Source organism: Notamacropus eugenii, chromosome 7 (genome assembly GCF_028372415.1).
Source record: "Notamacropus eugenii isolate mMacEug1 chromosome 7, mMacEug1.pri_v2, whole genome shotgun sequence".
Classification (NCBI taxonomy): Eukaryota; Metazoa; Chordata; class Mammalia; order Diprotodontia; family Macropodidae; genus Notamacropus; species Notamacropus eugenii.
In genome coordinates, this window is record NC_092878.1 from 33,202,220 (window position 1) to 33,216,548 (window position 14,329).

General features: G+C 38.0%; 1 pseudogene; it reads right to left on the reverse strand.

Moving 5' to 3' along the window:
- LOC140513820 (enhancer of rudimentary homolog pseudogene) overlaps nucleotides 1-14,329 on the reverse strand; it is a 58,722-nt pseudogene that overhangs the window by 22,462 nt on the left and 21,931 nt on the right.

Sequence of the window (14,329 nt, forward strand, 5' to 3'; positions counted from 1 at the left end):
CTTATTCGCACCTTAGCTCTGCCCAGAACCATAGCGAGTCCCAAAAAGTCACGTTGGATAAAGCAGGCAGCTTTCTGTTATTGACAGAATAATATTCAAAACAGATTTGTCCCTTGGAAAAAGGATTGGATGGAGAGGATGATCATGATTCCAGGGAACAGATAATGACAGTTCTAGGCATAGTTCTAGGGAACTACAAGGGAAGAATGTCGTCTATATTGTAAAATGTGGTCACTCAGTTGTCTTTGCTTAACTGTTTCTCTTGTTTTTATTACAAAGGAAGGTTCAATTCTAGTGTGTGTGTGTGTGTGTGTGTGTGTGTGTGTGTGCGTGTGTGCGTTTGCGTGTGCATGTGCATGTGCGTGCATGCGTGTGTGTAGGGGGCATACACAGAAATGACAATGTGGCCTTGGGCAAGTTCTTTAGGCTCTCCGGGCTTCATTTTCCTCATCTCTAAATTGAGGGGATTGCAGTAGATGGCTTCTGAAGTTCCTTCCAAGTTCTAAATCTATGATCATAAGATATTTTTAAAAGTATTCATAAAACTTAATTGAAAACAAAATTAATTTATTTTTACTCCCTCTCTCCGTTCTTTTTTCTTCTTCAGAGTGCTCCATTTTCATTTCTCTTAGGCTCAATCTCAGGTTTTAGCTCTTGCTGTAGTTCTCACAGCAAATAATTGATGGATGGAGAAAATGTTATTAACAGGTAATAGGGAGCCACTTCAATTTCTTGAGCAGGAGAGTGCTATGTTCAGATATTATACATAAGGAAAATTATTTTGGCAGCTTTGTTTGGCTGGGTTGGAGGGGAGAGATTGGAGGCAGGGAAACCAGTTAAAAGATTATATATTACAATAGTCTAAGAAAGGAGGTGGGTGAGGGGTGGTAATTGTATGAGTGGAGAAAAACATCTAAATTGCATAGGTGAGTCCTAGAGTTGACAGCTGTTTGGTAGCCTATTTTTCTAACCTTATTGGCCATTACTCCCCACCTCCCTCCACTCTTTATTCATGCCCAACTGGTCTTCTTTCTGTTCTTCACACATGATATTTCATCTCCCCTTTGCTGTCATTGTTCTGGTGGTCTCCCATGCTTGAGATGCACTCCCTTCTGGCCTCCATCTCACAGAGTGCCTTCCTTTAAAATACAGACCAGGTATTATCTTCTGAATAAATCGTTTCTCTACTCGCCTCCCCTCCCCACAACCAGTGTTTTCTCTTCCAAGCGACTTTATATTTAACAATTTTGTATATATTTGTATTCATTTATATTTGTATCTATTTGTGTTGAACTTAATGTTTATATTTTAGGGCATGCTTATTATCTCCTCCATTAAAATATAAGCCTATTGTGAGAAGGGATTGTTTTATTCTTTGTACCTGTAGCTCCAGCTTTTAGCACGGTGTTTGGCATATAATGAACACTTAATAAATGATTGATTGAGTAAGGGGAGGAAGAAGAGTCAAAGATGATTCTAAGCTTTCAAGTCAGGGGGATGAGGAAGCCATCAGTGGAAATGGGGAAGTCAGGGAAAGGGGGACTTTTAGAGGGGAGATGATGAGTTGACCTTTGGTGACATGTCATAAACTTGCTACTTATAGATATAGATATCTTATGCTCAAGGTCCTCCAATACCATGTGGACAACATCTTTCTGAAACCGACTAGGAAAGTTCAGGAAGTAGTCTATTTAGATAAGAGATCTGAGATAAATCTGATTAACACTCTCTTATCATTGATCTCTATGCTAACATAGGGGCAGCTAGTGGAACAGGGGATAGAGTACCAGATCTAAAGTCAGGGAGACTTGAGTTCAAATTTGCCCTCAGACACCTATTAGCTATGTGACTCTGGGTAAGTTATTTCATCTCGGTTTGCCTCAGTTTCCCAATTTGTAAAATAAGGATGCTAATAACACCTACCTCCCAGGGTTTTAGGGAAGATCAGATGAGATAATAATAGTAAAGGGTTTGGTATATGCTAGATGGTATGTAAATGTTGGCTATTAATAAATATTATTATAAAATTATAAATAGTGTTATCATATTATTATTTACAGCACATCCCAAAATATGTGTGTACATATATATGCATATATATATATATATATATATATATGCATATATACACATGCATACATACGCACCTACGTGAGGACCCAGGCTCCTCATGTACTCACTTCAGGACTGTACAACTTCCACTTGTCTTATCGACTTTTCTTAACTTCTTCCCTTTATTTGTTTTTCTGGTAGAAATACTCTGAATCTCCCTCATCGTTCACTTTCCCCAAGCTCCTGCAAACAGACTGACTCTCCTAGAATCAGTCTTTGATTCCATATAAGCCCATATTATAGTTCATCTTTTCCTTTTCATATAGGTTAATGAACCCCTTTCTTGGTCAATAAAGTCCTTCACACCAATGTTAGTTCTCCATCTGTGTTTCTTCCTCTGTCACTCACAAGCCAGTCTCCAAACATGCCATCTCCAGTCTACTTCCTGATGCCTTTAAACAACCCCTATGAGTAACTGGTAAGATCTTCATGATTTTGATTGGTTGTGTTGAAATAGTGTTGACATGACCTTAATTCCATATTTATTAGCATATACTCAGTAAATGCTTGAGGCAAATCTGGGATTAAAGTCTTTGTGTTTCTTTCCAGTCTGCTTCTCAGTACTTTTCCTTGAAAAATCTTGTGAAAATACATCTAGATGATACCCTAAAATTTTAGGATTCCATGAGTAGATAAAATTTTCTTTGGTTTTTTAACACAACTGACACAATAAAAAGCTTTCTGTAGTTAAAATGTGAATCTAACAAAATTCAAGACAAGGACCTATAAAATACTCAAAGATGGAAATAACAGTTAATATTTATACGATGCTTTAAACTTCAAAAAAGTGTCTTATTATGTCTGTTTTACATGTGAGGGAACTGAGTCTAAGAAGGGTCAATTGACTTAAGGTTTAGTAAACTGTGACTGAGGCAGGATTTGCACTCAGGTCTTCCTGATCCCAAAATCTGGTTCTTAAGCTATTGTACCTTCTAGTCACATCTGAGAGCTATAAAGAAGAAAAACTTAGGAAAAGAACACATAACATTTTAATAAAAATGTATTAGAAACATTACACACACATACACACACACACACACACACACACACACACACACACACACACATATATATATAAAACAATGTATCATGAGTTCATGATTTCCTGTGTGGAAATTACCTTCATCCATGCAAATTGTAATATTTGTTCTCTATAACAGGGCTTCTTAAGCTTTCTCTACTGGACCCCTTTTCGCATTTAGGCAGTACTCCTTGGCATTGAGTGGTCTGAGGCTACGGTAAAGTTACCCAATGCAAGACAGGCAAGCACCGACAGAAGCACCTCAGATTCATGTCTGATTTTTAATTAATTTTTGGTCTTTGTGCATTCAGAAAACTTTTAATGTTGTCAATTTTTTCATGACCCCATATTTAAATTTAAGAAGTTTAAGAGGTGTTGCACATCAAAGTACCTGTCCATAACTTATACATATAAATAAGATGTATATATCTCTTTCTTTACATAGTGGTTTGGTGAAAATAGCAGAATGTCTCTATTTAAAACTACTTGAATATTATTCAAAAATTAAGCTTTGATTAAAATGTCTTGTCACTCCAAAGTCTTCCCCCACCTCCCAGAATTTAGTCTGTATCAGGGGGAACTTAGAGCCTAATTCTGTGATGGTTATATTTGCTAAAATACTCTTTAATACTAATTAACCCACAAACACCTATCTGGTGAGTGGTTAGGGTTGAAAATGATGGGCAATGCAGACAGCTGTGCAAAGAAGACAGTGCAGCTGTCTGCAACCATTCATTGACACTCCTGTCTCCGAGTTTAACAGATGTTCTCTTGACAGTAGTGATTGGTGTTGGAACCTGGCAGTCTCTGAGGTAATACGGTAGGGGTGCTGTGCCTGGATTTGTGGGAGAATGGGAAGAGTAAATATTAGGGGTGATGGAAGATTATATGTTTTACTCATGTTTCAAGCACTGGATTTGTGGTAGCTCTGGGTTCCAATGCCTTTCAACAGAGCAATATCAGTATTTTAGACACTAACGACAAGACCCTGGAAAAATCTGGTGGGCAGTTTTGGTAGAGGAGTCTTCAGGGAGTAGGCAAAAGATCTAGTCTATATGCACATAATTAATGAGAATAATAATAGCGAGCAGTTATATAGCATCACCTAATATGTGCCAGGTATCGTGCCAAGAGCTTTACAAATATTATCTAGTTTGATCCTCACAACAACTTGGGAGTTAGGTGTTATTATCTCCTTTTACAGATGAGGAAACCAACTCAAAGAAGGGTTAAGTGACTTACCCAGGATCATACAGCTAATAGCTGTCTCAGGTCATATTTGAGCTCAGGTCTTCCTGACTAGGCTTAGTGCTCTCTTCACAACACCAGCTAGCTGTGGCAAGTGAGAAGTGCTTCTGGGTGCTTGTTTACATTTGTTAGCCAACAGGATATCTGAGAGAAAGGTAAGTTTGGAGAAAATTAGATGAGTTAAAAAAACAAAATTAGAAAAGATTATCAGGGGTGCCATGTTATTATACAATCTGTCTTCCTTGTTTCTGTTACTTTCTGGATCTGAATATTATAGATCCAGAGTCAAATGACCCAAGCAGCCATATAGTCCAAACCAATGAGGAAACTGAGGCCATGGAGGTTAAATGACTTGCTCCAAGTTGTAGTATAGTTAATGTAAAACTCAGGAGTTGAACCTTGGTCCTCTGACTTCAGAGCCAGTGTTCTTTCTGTTTATTATCTCTATGAACTTGGGAAAACTCCCTTAACTTCTCTGAGCCTCAATTTTCTCATTTGTAAAAGGAAGGGGTTTGACAAGATGGTCTCTGAAGTTCCTTCCAGCTTCAGAGCTGTTATCCAATGATCCATTCTGTGATATTACATTGTAATAATGGATGGTATATGGTCTAAGGGAAGAGTCCCTTCCCAGGGTCCTTCATTCCAGTAGCATGAAGGAGTGCCTTTGAGAGGATCTATAAGAAATCTGAGGTAGTTAGGTGGTGCAGTGGATAGAGCACCAGGCTTGGAGGCGGGAAGACTTATCTTTCTGAATTCAAATCTGGCCTCAGACACTTACTAGCTGTGTGACCCTGAGCAAGTCACTTAACTCTGTCTCAGTTTCTTCATCTGTAATACAAACTAGAAAAGGAAATGGGAAATCATTTCAGCATCTTTGCCAAGAAAACCCCAAATAGGAACATGACTGGAAAAACTACTCAACAATAACAACATAGGAAACTTGGAAGCTGTTTTTTTCAGGAGATGCCCTTCTGATCACCTAGAATTCTTTCCCTAAGAATAACAATACTTTTGTTGAAAATATTCTCAATTTTGTTTCCTTCTCTGATGTACAGACAAGTGCTGTAGAATATATGGAGACTGGGGAAAATGTTTGGATCCAAATTATATGGTATAGATGAACTTTCTGAACTTTGTGCATACATAATCATCTATATCAAAAAGAATGTGACTCAGTTTAAATCTTGATAATTTCCTCACATTTCATGGACGTGATTCTAAATTATTATCTCTTACCCTAAATTCCTTCCCTTTTTGATCATACCTCCAAGGGCACCATTGCTAGAGTATATATCCCAAAGTTCACAAAACTCTTACAAACATTAGCAAATGAATGGTTAGTTTAGATAGAACACACACACGTATACCTCCGATGTAAGCAGTAAGGAGTCCACAGTTTACATTTTTGTCTTTTTTTAAAGAGAAATCATATTCCATATGAGCCAGTCTTTCAGCCAAGAGAGTGTAGAAAGAATCTTCTCCCCCCTCTCCATAGTCTTTTTCTGTCTCTTGACTCTGTCTCTTTCTACCTCTTACACACTCCCTTTTTAATCATGTTTTTAATGCCCTTTGTAGACAGAATGAAGTAGAATATAAATTATGTTTACCCATCTTAGAACAAGCTGTTCCTCAGCGACATACCAAGACACCAAAAATGAGACAGATTCTTTGGATAATACCTTCTTTGTGAGCGAGGATTGAATCACTAGGTCTAGAAACAAATGATTAATCACAGCCCAGCTTTAATGAGAATGACCACAGTCTGTGAGGTCCCTAAATTCAAAAAAGACAAATGTGTATGGCAGTAGTTCTTAACCCTTTTTTCTGTCGTGGTTCCCTGGCTCAATCTGGTGAAACTTATGGACCCTTTCTCAGGATAATGCTTTTTGAATACATAAAATAAAACACACAGGTTTAAAAAGAAACCCAATTAAATTGAAATACAGTTATCAAAATATGAAAAAAAAGTTCATAGACTCTCTGAAATCTAAGCATGGACTCCTTGGACCCAAAGTCAAGGAGTTAATTTAATCTCTGGAAAGTCACGGTTTCTTAAAGGTGGCTTCTACAATAGTAGTAATGAAAAGTGTAAATATAAAATATGTAAACAAGCAAATACCATCTTCCTTTCTAGATATGTATCTGACCAATGAGAGGATTTTGGGCAGCATGTAGTTTGTGTCCTTATTTTCTTGCCCAATTTTTCCATTCCTCTCCTTCGAGTAGGATCAGGTACACTAATCTTTATGGTCCTAGAATAATAACATAAAACAATCCTGTTATTACCAACAGCAACCACAATGATGGTGAGGCTCAGACAGTTTTTAGACTAGATCCTCCTAAGAATGAAGGATATCAAAGATGTCCAGGAAAGGGTAAACGACCCATCCACACAAAAATATTTATAGCAACTTTCTGTGGTGGTTAAGAAAAGGAAACCAAAGGGATGCTCATCAATTGGGGAATGGCCAAACAAGCTGTGCTATATGATTGTAACGGAATATTATTGTGCTGTTCAAAATAACGAGCAGGATGATTTCAGGAAAACTTAGAAAGGCTTACATGAACTAATGCATAGTGAAATGAACAGAACCAGAAGTACATTGTATGCAGTGACAGCAGTATTGTCCAATAAAGAACAGTGAATGACTTAACTACTCTCAGCAATACAGTGATCCAAGACAATCCCAAAGGACTAATGGAGAAGCATACTATTCACCGAGAGAGAACTGATATGCATTGAATACAGAATGAAGCAGGCTATTTTTTCACTTTCTTTCTTTCTTTTTATTCTAGTCTTCTTGTACAAAATGGCTTGAGGAGCAGCTAGGTGGTGCAGTGGATAGAGCACCAGTGCAGGAGTCAAATCTCACCTCAGACACTTGACCCGCACTAGCTGTGTGACCTTGGTCAAGTCACTTCACCCCAACTGCCTCATCCTGGGCCATCTCTAGTCATCCTGATGAATATCTGGTCACTGGATTCAGATGGCTCTGGAGGAGAAGTGAGGCTGGTGGCCTGCACAGCCCTCCCTCACTCAAAACAAAGTCAAGTGCAAGTCATGTCATTATTTCTCTGATGGTATGGTCTTCAGCAACCAAGGACACACACAAAATGGCTACTATGGAAATGTTTTACATAACTGCACATGCATAACTTACATCTGATTGTTCACTATCTGGGGTGTGGAAGGAGAGAGAGAGAGGGAGAGAATTTGGAATTCAAAACGTTAAATAAAAACGTTTAATTTTTTTTAAAAAAAGAATGAAAGAAATCACAGAATAATTAAGTGTTTGGAATTTCCTCTTTAAATAGAAAGCACACATCATTTAAGTGAAGTCCTATGGGAGAGGAGAAAGTGTGCTGGTTTGGAGACAGAAGACCTGTTTCAAGTTCTGGCCCCCTCTACTTATTAGTCATGTAACCTTGACAAGACTTCTTGGAGTCTGTTTCTTGGTGGAATACTTGAACCAGCCATATCAATGTTACTGTGAGAAATGAGCGAGATAATGCATGTAAAGATGGGCCAGTGCGGAGAGGCTGATGGAATATTTGACTTAGAATTGAGAAAAAACTGGATTCTGCCTCAGTTACTTATGATCTGTGTGGATGAAAAAACAGCCAAATGGCTCTCTGACCCTCTAGCTCCTCTTCTGTAAAATGAGGAAAGGAATACTTGTAGTGTATGGCACACAAAGTTGTTTCAATGCCTAAATGAAATAATTTACATTATATACATGAAATACATAGTACTGATATATATGATATATTATAATTATAATATATATTATATAACATTGCTTTTAATGAATACTGGCTGATTGTAATGTGTTATATATAGGCACTGTGGTCAACATTAAATAGTCAGTGACAAAGTGAAAGAGCCCTTGACCTCAAGGAGCAAACACTCTAGTGGGAGAAAGGATATGGGTTATGTACAAAGAAAATATGGAATGATTTGGGTGGAGGCTGAGGGGCCAGGGGGCTAGGGACCCTTCCCCCAGAACAAATCCAATCCATTACTATGATGTAATATCACAAAATGAATCATAGGATCATAGCTCGAGAGCTGGAAGGAACCTCAGAAACCATCTAGTCCAACCCCCTCATTTTATAGATGAGGGAACTAAGGCTCAGAGAAATTAAGGAATTTTTCCCAAGATCACACAGAGAGTAAGTAGAAAGAACATTGTCTCTGGAGTCAGAGGACCAAGATTTAGCTCTGTTATATACTTCTATTATATGTAGAACATAACTTATGGCATAACGTATTATATAAGTTCTGTTAACTCTGAAGCAAATCATTTAAGCTTTCTGAGCCTTGGTTTCCACATTTAAAATGTGAAAGATTTAGATGATATGGCTTCTGGAATCTCTTTTGGCTCTGGATCTATAATCTTCAAATCCAAAATTTTAGATCCAGAAAGTTACATAAGCAAGAAAGACAGACAATTTTATGGTTGCATGGCACCCTGAGATAATCTTGGATGATCAGAGAAAGTCTGATGTAGGAGGTGTATGAAGGGAAGGTGGGAAGGGAATAAATTACAGGAATGCTGGACTATCTATAAAAAGGTATAAGGATGAAAAATGAAATGTTATCTGTGAAGCATTGCAAGTTGACCATCTTGACTGGAATTTGAATATGAATAATGTGTAATAAGTCTGGGAATATAGGTTGAAGCCCACCCACAGTTAGGGAGTCAGGACATGGATGGAAATATAGCAATGGGAGATCAAGAGAAAGTAGGAAAAGAATGAGGTTTTCTTATGAAAACCCAGAAAATGATTCCCAGGAAGAAGGAGTCATCAATAATGTTAAATGTTGAAGAGATGATTAGGACTGAGAAAAGATCACTGGATTTTGTAAATATAAAATCTTTGGAGAGCACAGTTTCAGCTGAGCAAAGAAATCAGGTCAAATTGCAAGGGTTTGAGGAGTATATGAAAAGAAATGGAGACAATAAGAATAGACATTTTTTTCTAGAAGTTTGTATGGGAGATGGAAGATACAGGATGTTGGTTTGAAGGGATGGTAAGGTCAACTCATGTATTTTTAAGGAAGGATTAGAACTGAGCAGATCTATAAGTAGCAGGGAAGAAGCTGGTAGATTGGAAGGTATTTGAATTTAGAGGGAAGTGGATTGATTGTGGAAGTGATTTTTTCAGAAAGAAAAGCCTAGAAAGGGTAAAATCCAGAGTTGAGGGATTGGCTTTGGTGAGGCGAAAGGTCCCCTATTCATTAGAGACTAGAATAAAATAAGAAAAAGAGGAGAATGTCAAAGCATTTGGAGATGGAGATGGAAAGTCGGGAAGAAGAGTGAGTTTTGAGTGAATGGCTTCTGTTTTCTCGATTGTTGTGTTTGTCCTTCATTGCCAAAGAAGACCATGCCATCAGAGAAGTGATGACATGACTTGCACTTGACTTTGTTTTGAGTGAGGGAGGGCTGTGCAGGGCACCAGCCTCACTTCTCCTCCAGAACCACCGGAATCCAATGACCAGATATTCATCAGAATGACTGGAGATGACCCAGGATGCAGTGGGAGACCTTGGGCCCTTTAGGCCAAGGTCTATGCAGGCACTCAATGGATTTAATTGCAAGAAATTCTTGGATGAAGCAACTGATTACAGAACTGATCTATTTTGTGTATCTACATTTTACATACACTAATATATTAATACTAGCTAGAAGTAAATAATGCCCACAAGAGAATGTTTAGTATCCTTCAATCCTAAAATTAATACATACATCTTAAATCCCAAGCCACTAAATATATACATAAATCTTAAATCCCAAAGATGAAATGGTAGAACAGAAGCAAAGAATTTTCAGCCATAGTGGGAGAAAGACATGTGACTAATCAGAGCAAAAATAAAACAGTTTTCACGTCTTCTGATGAGTATAATGGTTCCTTATCATCTTTGGTGAACCTCCGCAATGCACTCCTCTTCCTTCAATTCAATAAGCTTTTATTAAGATATTTTCTCAATAAAATATAAGGGAAAGTACTATGCTAAGAGGAAAGGGGAAAGAGTGTTGTGGGAGCTTTGAGGCGAGAAGAGAAAATCTGAAACAACCACTGAGGTGGATGGGAGAAGCTATTAAGGATGTGTAAAGGAATAATATTGATATAGTGAAATCCCAGTTGAGATTAAATTATGTAAAGTGTAACAGATTCAAACAATGTGGTTTCTTGACTTCCACCAACATCCTTCAGTGGTCCTTGAGTAGGAGTGGACGCGGGTGGTAAGGGTAATCTGAGGTTACAGTTTGCTTAGGTATGAGTGCAATAGATAAGAGGGCAGGGAATTGACAGGAAGGGACAATAGGGATTTGAATTGGTTATCTGTAGAATCAATATTTGGAAAGGAGGAAAGCAAAGCCAGAATGGAGCCTGGGAGAACAGGGAGGGGTAGAGAGGCTAGAGGTTCTCTTGAGGATAAAGAATAGGTTTAGGAGAAATGAGGCTCAGGGGGAGATGGAATGATAGCTAATTATGATGACATCAAGGAATTTTGTAATGGAACATTTTGTAAACTTTAAAGCATTAAAGATAGCAAGTATTATTAGTCAATTTTGAATGAATATGGTACTGTGAAACTCTGAAGGACTATACTATTTGAAGATCTCATCAGAGGGAGAGTGGAAAGGGGGGGAGGAGGAGGAGGGGAGAGAGAGAGAGTGAGAGACAGACAGAGAGAGAGAGAGAGAGAGAGAGAGAGAGAGAGAGAGAGAGAGAGAGAGAGAGATTACAGAATCACAGGTTTAGAGTCAGGGACCTTAGAGACCATCTTTTTCAACCCATTATTTCTTATTTTATAGATGAGGAAACTGAAGCTGAGAGGTGTGGTATACTTTATAAACAATGTCTTCCAGATGGCATCTTTTAGGTAGAGAAATTAGTGGAATGATGTATTCCAGTTCACCATGTCTACAAAAATTTCAAGGTCTTCTTACACCTGATCTATAGACATTACTAGGTAATTCAATTCTCAAACCAAACGGTAGAAGCCCAGCAAGAGCAAACTAACACGCCTCTTGGTGATCAGTTGCAAATGTACTTTCAAATTAGTAGTCAAACTCAGATGAGGATTTATGTATCCTGTTTTCAATGTATATCTACTCATTGTTGTTGAGTCATTTTAGTCATGTGTCTGACTCTCTGTGACTCCATTTGAGGTTTTCTTGGCAGAGATACTGGAGTGATTTGCCATTTCCTTCTCTAGTTCAGTTTACAGATGAGTAACTGAGGCAAACAAGGTTAAATGACTTATTCAGGGTCACGTAGCTAGTAAGCATCTGAGGCAGATTTGAACTCAAGTCCTCCTGACTGAGACCAGGGCTCTATCCTCTGTCACCTAGCTGCCTACAATATCTATGTAGTAGCCCAACAATGATTTTAAAAAAAAAAATGTTATGGTGAAGTGGTTGTTGTTAAGAAACGTTTTATCCTTGTACAAACCCACTTAGTACACTTGTCTCCCTACTCTATACCTACTAAAAATAGAAACTGGTTTGACCTTTCCATTCTACTCCCACCCTCACCCCCAGCAACTTTGGTTTAGTTTCCTATGCTTCAGTTCAATTCAGCTCCACTCCACAAGCATTTATTAAGCTTCCACTACAAGCAAGTTATGGTTAGGCTAGGGATAGATACAAATGCAAAAATGAAAAACAATCCCTGTCCTGGAAGAACTCATATTCAATTGGATCTTCCACCCATATCAGAATTCATAGATAGCTTGCACTATAAACACATTTGGGGGGTGGGGGTGGTTTCATTCATCTGGTTAGGAAACTCACTCTACCCAACCAGAATGATAGTTGTTCAGAAATTTAAAACCCTAGAAAACTGCGGGTGTGGGGGACCTCCGAGAGGTTATTACTTGTGGAGTGTCATATACTAGTACCAGAGGCAGGAGTTGAACCTGGAGCTTCCTGACTCTGAAGCCTGCTAATCTAAGGTCAAAGACAACAACCTTAGAGGTTTTTAATGGCCCTTCACATCATTACAATAGACCACTGCATGTGAGAATCTACTTCTTCAGTCAGTTTCAGCAAATCCAAGTCCTTTCCTCTATTGCTTCACCATGCAAACAAATGAAACTGATGACTATCCAAATAGTTTTCCTTACCGCATGAGGAAGATGCTAGAGCAACAATGCATATGGAAGTTTTGTATATTATTGCCAAGTCCCCTAGATATTAGCAGTCTTTCCCCCTTGGAATTAGTTTATATTTCTTTGCCTAATTTTTTTTGTTTACTTCTCTACATACATGTTGCAAACTCCTCCCCACATTGGAATATAAGTTCTTTGAAGGCAGGGTCTGTTTCATTTTTGTCTTTTTATACCTATTACTTAGCATAGTGCCTTGCACATAGTAGGCACTTGATAAATATTTGCTGAATTCAAGGGAATAAATGTTCTCACTTATTATCATTACTGAGCTCCACAATTTACTTAGTTTGATTATTGCATAAAGAAGAGTAAATTCTTAAAAAGTTTACTAGTCTCTAAAAATGAAATCTTCCTCCCTTTCTCCTTCCCTCCCTTCCTTCCCTTCTGTGAAAAGTCTCTCTGTCTCTGTCTGTCTGTCTCACACACACACACACACACACATATGCACATACACACAAAGGCATCAAAATATTTTAAAATGACACTGGAATTAGGCATAGTCTTACTGTTAATGAATTGCCATAACATGTCCACTTTGTTCCTAATTTATAGCCATTGAGAACTGAGTACAAACTATGGAGGTCTCTACTGAGCTGGAAAGGATCCTAGAATGGGCCTTTCATGGGCAGAACAACTTTTGAGTAACACTAACCTAGCTAAATACTGAGAAGCTCACCACTATAGACCTCATGATGTAATAAACTAGTTCTTTAGTCCTAGCAAAGTGCACAATATTTATAGGATGCATTTAAAGAAGAGAATAAAGAGCATTATGCTCAAAGGTGGTAGGGAAGACTGATCACCAGATAATAGATTTTTCCAGACACAAAAATCACAAAGATTAAAATGTGAGGGATAATAATCTTTGTCAGTTGGAGACAACACTGGCACCAGTGAGATTAGGCATCTGAAACACTGAAGAGTAGTTTATTCAGTGACAGAATTTGGCTCCACAAATTTAAATCAGGACAGTCCAGTTTAGGCTTTGTCTAATGTAATTCTTGGTCAGATAGTCACACCCTAATATTTTACATGTATGTCTATTTTAACCACTCTCTTCAGATGGCTATTGGATTTTAAAGTGGTTTGACATAAGGCACCCATTCAGATGTTATAGTCCATATGTTTGTGGAAGTTGTTCATTCCAAGAAATGAATTTGGAAAATACATGTAAGGTCATTTAAAACCATTAGGATCTTTGTCTCTGACTTTAGATCAGTAGCAAGTTCATTTTCCAAAAGGAAACTGTCTTTTTCTGATTTTGTATGTCATGAAAACTGGCTCTTAAACTCTCTCTCTCTCTCTCTCTCTCTCTCTCTCTCTCTCTCTCTCTCTCTCTCTCTCTCTCTCTCTCTCAGTAGATTTCATGGTCACAAATGAAGCTAACATTCAGATTTGCTTCTTGGAAAACGTTATTTTGCATCACTTTTAATGTTTTCTACATCCAGGCAAGGCTGATTGCAAATGAAGAAAACTGGCCAGTTTTCCCCTATGGGTCATGGAAGATACACACAAAACAATTTCCACAGTCTTTTTTTTTTAAGCCGACTAAATGGATGCATTTTTTTTTCTTCTGTATGACATGAGAATGGGATGGCCAAAGAAGGCAAATGTGAAAAGTCCTTACTCCTATTTAAACAAACACACACACACACACACAAACACAATATTCGGGTACCTAGACATGTCTCATATATTAATTGGATGAATAATCATAATATGGGTGAGCATATACATCCAAAGCCTAACAGACTCTTTAAATATTG